Below are 6,000 nucleotides of genomic sequence, written 5' to 3'. Positions count from 1 at the left end.
CTCACTAGCAGTGCTCCCATCCCTGGCTCTCCATTTTATCTAGTTCTTGTTCCACTAAATACAATAGTAATTTTTTAATTTGTCCCCCCATTTTTCTGTTTTCCTCTTATTCCTCTCATCATAACTCTTAGATAACCAACACCTAAAAGCAAATCATTTTATTCTTGACCCAAATTTTTTCCTTATTTGCTTTTTGTGGGTCCATACCCCCTTTTTTTCTTATTTTTCTTTTTTTTTTTTTTTTTGCCCCTTTATTACTTTTTCTCATTTCAAGCCCTCCATCACAGGCATAGTTTGTTATAATTCACAGTTCACCACAAGATTTTCTCAAGAAAGAGGGGAGGGGAGAGGAGAGGAAAAAAGGAGGGGGGAATAATTTCCTTTTTTTAAATTTTTTATTTTATTTTATTTTTCTTTATTTCATTATTCATTATTAATTTTTTAAAAAAAAACAACTCTTTTCGATTTTTTATTTTTTTTAACTTTTTATTCTTTATTAAATCTCATTAATACTATCAACAAAACCACCCTCAGATGCCATTAAAAAAGAGAAAATCGAATATCATGGATACAAAAGAAAGAGAGTTAACACAGATAGATGCTGAAAAATCTATGGAGAAAATATTTAATATATTGGAAACCTTGGAGCTAAATGACAAAGAATTCAAGATAGAAATCCTAAAAATCCTCTGAGATATACAAGAAAACACAGAAAGGCAATTTAGGGAGCTCAGAAAACAACTCAATGAATACAAAGAATATATGTCCAAGGAAATTGAAACTATAAATACAAATCAAACAGGGATGAAAAACTCAATTCACGAGCTGAAAAACAAAGTAACAAGCTTAGCTAATAGAACAGGTCAGATAGAAGAGAGGATTAGTGAAATAGAAGACAAGCAACTTGAGGCACAACAGAGAGAAGAAGAAAGAGACTCAAAAATTTAAAAAAATGAGGTAACCCTACAAGAATTATGTGACTCCATCAAAAAGAATAACATAAGAATAATAGGTATATCAGAGGGAGAAGAGAGAGAAAATGGAATGGAGAACATACTCAAAGAAATAATAGATGAGAACTTCCCAAGCCTGTGGAAAGAACTAAAGCCTCAAGTTCAAGAAGCAAACAGAACTCCAGGTTTTCTTAAACCCAACAAACCTACTCCAAGGCATATCATAATGAAATTGAAACAAACAAACAACAAAGAAAAAATTCTCAAGGCAGCCAGGGAAAAGAAGAATACAACATATAAAGAAAGGCCCATTAGATTATCATCAGATTTCTCAGCAGAAACTCTACAAGCTAGAAGAGAGTGGACCCCAATATTTAAAGTCCTGAAAGAGAGGAACTTTCAGCCATGAATACTATACCCATCAAAGCTATCCTTCAAATATGAAGGACAAATAAAAACATTCACAGATACAGAAAAGATGAGGGAATTTATCATCAGAAAACCCCCACTCCAGCAATTACTAAAGGGGGTTCTCCAATCAGATACAAAGAACAAAAAAAAAACAGAGCCACAAGTAAAAGCTCCAAGAAGAACACAATAAAACCAAATTTAAACTGTGACAACAACAAAAAGAAAGAGGGGGAGTACATGGAGATTAACAGTAGGAAAGGATGATGCAGTGCAAAAGTACTCACAAAATAGTTCGCTACAATGAACAGGGTAGGGACCCTTTTCATTACTCAAAGCTAACCACCATTGAAAAAACCACCACAGAAGCACATGAGATAAAAAAGACAGCAACAGAGGAAAGATGTATGGAATACAACCAAATAAAAACAAAAGATAGAAAAACGAAAGAGAAGGATCAAACAAGACACGAAACTAACAGAAAGCAATCTATAAAATGGCAATAGGGAACTCACAAGTATCAATAATTACACTAAATGTAAACGGATTAAACTCACCAATAAAAAGGCACAGAGTAGCAGAATGGATTAAAAAAGAAAATCCAACTGTATGCTGCCTACAGGAAACTCATCTAAGTAACAAGGATAAAAACAAATTCAAAGTGAAAGGCTGGAAAACAATACTCCAAGCAAATAACATCCAAAAAAAAAGCAGGTGTAGCAATACTCATATCGGATAATGCTGACTACAAGACAGGAAAAGTACTCAGAAACAAAAATGGCCATTTCATAATGGCTAAGGGGACACTGAATCAAGAAGACATAACAATTCTTAATATATATGCACCAAACCAAGGAGCACCAGAATATATAAGACAACTACTTATTGATCTTAAAACAAAAACTGACAAAAATACAATCATACTTGGACACCTCAATACACCGCTGACGGCTCTAGATCAATCATCCAAACTGAGAATCAATAAAGATGTATTAGGCTTAAATGAAACATTAGAGCACCTGGATATTATGATAGACATCTACAGGACACTTCATCCCAAAGTGACAGAGTATACATTTTTCTCCAGTGTACATGGATCATTCTCAAGAATTGACCATATGTTGGGCCACAAAAACAACATCAGCAAATTTAGAAAAATTGAAGTTGTACCAAGCATATTTTCTGATCATAAAGCCTTGAAACTAGAATTCAACTGCAAAAAAGAGGAAAAAAATCCCACAAAAATGTGGAAACTAAACAACATACTTTTAAAAAATGAATGGATCAAAGAAGAAATAAGTGCAGAGATCAAAAGATATATACAGACTAATGAAAATGACAATACGACATATCAGAATCTATGGGATGCAGCAAAAGCAGTGATAAGAGGGAAGTTCATACCACTTCAGGCATATATGAACAAACAAGAGAGAGCCCAAGTGAACCACTAAACTTCCCACCTTAAGGAACTAGAAAAAGAAGAACAAAGACAACCCAAAACCAGCCGAAGAAAGGAGATAATAAAAATCAGAGCAGAAATAAATGAATTAGAGAACAGAAAAACTATAGAAAAAATTAATAGAACAAGGAGCTGGTTCTTTGAAAAAATCAACAAAATTGACAAACCCTTGGCAAGACTTACCAAGGAAAAAAGAGAAAGAACTCATATAAACAAAATCCAAAATGAAAGAGGAGAAATCACCACGGACACCATAGATATACAAAGAATTATTGTAGAATACTATGAAAAACTTTATGCCACTAAATTCAACAACCTAGAAGAAATGGATAAATTCCTAGAAAAATACAACCTTCCTAGACTGAGTCAAGAAGAAGCAGAAAGCCTAAACAGACCTATCAGTAGAGAAGAAATAGAAAAAACCATTAAAAACCTCCCCAAAAATAAAAGTCCTGGCCCTGACGGCTATACCAGTGAATTTTATCAAACATTCAAAGAAGACTTGGTTCCTATTCTACTCAAAGTCTTCCAAAAAATTGAAGAAGAAGCAATACTTCCAAACACATTTTATGAGGCCAACATAACCCTCATACCAAAACCAGGCAAGGATGGCACAAAAAAAGAAAACTACAGACCAATATCTCTAATGAATACAGATGCTAAAATACTAAACAAAATACTAGCAAATCGAATACAAAAACATATTAAAAAAAAATAATACATCATGATCAATTGGGATTGATCCCAGAATCTCAAGGATGGTTCAACATACGTAAAACGGTTAACGTAATACACCATATCAAGAAAACAAAGAACAAAAACCACATAATCTTATCAATAGACGCAGAAAAGGCTTTCGATAAAATACAACACAATTTTATGTTTAAGACTCTCAACAAAATGGGTATAGAAGGAAAATATCTCAACATGATAAAGGCCATATATGATAAACCATCAGCTAACATCATATTAAATGGCACTAAACTGAAGGCTTTCCCCCTTAAATCAGGAACAAGACAAGGTTGTCCACTCTCTCCACTCTTATTTAATGTGGTACTAGAGGTTCTAGCCAGAGCAATCAGACAAGACAAAGAAATAAAAGGCATCCATATTGGAAAAGAAGAAGTGAAGGCATCACTTTTTGCTGATGATATGATCCTATACATCGAAAACCCCAAAGAATCCACAAAAAGACTACTAGAAACAATAAGCCAGTACAGTAAGGTCGCAAGATACAAAATTAACATACAGAAGTCAATAGCCTTTCTATATGCCAACAATGAAACAATTGAGAACGAACTCAAAAGAATAATCCCCTTCACGATTGCAACAAAAAAAAATAAAATACTTAGGAATAAACATAAGAAAGAATGTAAAGGACTTATATAATGGAAAGTATAAACCATTGTTAAGGGAAATCGAAAAAGATATAATGAGATGGAAGAATATACCTTGTTCTTGGCTAGGAAGAATAAATATAATCAAGATGGCTATATTACCCAAAGCAATATACAAATTTAATGCAATTCCCATCAAAATTCCAATGACGTTTTTTAAAGAATAGAGCAAAAAACAATCAGATTTATATGGAACTATAAAAAAAACCGAATAGCCAAAGCAATCCTAAAGAAAAAGAATGAAGCTGGGGGCATTACAATACCTGACTTCAAACTATATTATAGGGCCACGACAATCAAAGCAGCATGGTATTGGCAGAAAAATAGACACTCAGACCAATGGAACAGAATAGAAAGTCCAGAAATAAAACCACATATATATATGTATAGTCAAATAATTTTTGATAAAGGAGCCAACAACACACAATGGAGAAAAGAAAGCCTCTTCAATAAATGGTGCTGGGAAAACTGGAAAGTCACATGCAAAAGAATGAAACCGGACTAGTCTCTCCCCCTGTACAAAAATAAACTCAAAATGGATCAAAGATCTAAACATAAGACCTGAAACAATTAAGTACATAGAAGAAGACATAGGTACTCAACTCATGGACCTGGGTTTTAAAGAGCATTTTATGAATTTGACTCCACAGGCAAGAGAAGTGAAGGCAAAAATTAATGAACGGGACTACATCGGACTAAGAAGTTTTTGCTCAGCAAGAGAAACTGATAACAATATAAACAGACAGCCAACTAAATGGGAAATGATATTTTCAAACAACAGCTCAGATAAGGGCCTAATATCCAAAATATACAAAGAACTCATAAAACTCAACAACAAACAAACAAACAATCCAATAAAAAAATGGGAAGAGGATATGAACAGACACTTCTCCCAGGAAGAAATACAAATGGCCAACAAATATATGAAAAGATGCTCATCTTCTTTAGCTATTAGAGAAATGCAAATCAAAACGGCAATGAGATACCACCTCACACCTGTTCGATTAGCTATTATTAGCAAGACAGGTAATAGCAAATGTTGGAGAGGCTGTGGAGAGAAAGGAACCCTCATACACTGTTGGTGTGAATGTAAAGTAGTACAACCATTATGGAAGAAAGTATGGTGGTTCCTCAAAAAACTGAAAATAGAACTACCTTATGACCCAGCAATCCCTCTACTGGGTATATACCCCAAAAACTCAGAAACATTGATACGTAAAGACACATGCAGCCCCATGTTTATTGCAGCATTGTTCACAGTGGCCAGGACATGGAAACAACCAAAAAGCCCGTCAATAGATGACTGGATAAAGAAGATGTGGCACATATACACTATGGAATACTACTCAGCCATAAGAAATGATGACATCGGAACATTTACAGCAAAATAGTGGGATCTTGATAACATGATACGAAGCGAAATAAGTAAATCAGAAAAAACCAGGAACTGCATTATTCCATAAGTAGTTGGGACATAAAAGTGAAACTATGAGACATTGATAAGAGTGTGGTGGTTACGGGGGGGAGGGGGGAATGGGAGAGGGAAAGGGGGAGGGGGAGGGGCACAAAGAAAACAAGATCTGACTTTGGGTGATGGGTATGCAACATAATTGAACGACAAGATAACCTGGACTTGTTATCTTTGAATATATGTATCCTGATTTATTGATGTCACCTCATTAAAAAAATAAAATTATAAAAAAAAAAAAAAAGCATGAGTCTCCTCACCTGTGATGAGGCAGTTGATTACTTGTCGACCTCGAATGCTGAGGATGCCAGGTTT

The sequence above is a fragment of the Saccopteryx leptura genome, chromosome X, assembly GCF_036850995.1.
Source record: "Saccopteryx leptura isolate mSacLep1 chromosome X, mSacLep1_pri_phased_curated, whole genome shotgun sequence".
Lineage (NCBI taxonomy): Eukaryota > Metazoa > Chordata > Mammalia > Chiroptera > Emballonuridae > Saccopteryx > Saccopteryx leptura.
The sequence above is the reverse complement of the archived record's forward strand: the minus strand, read 5'-3'. Positions refer to the sequence as shown.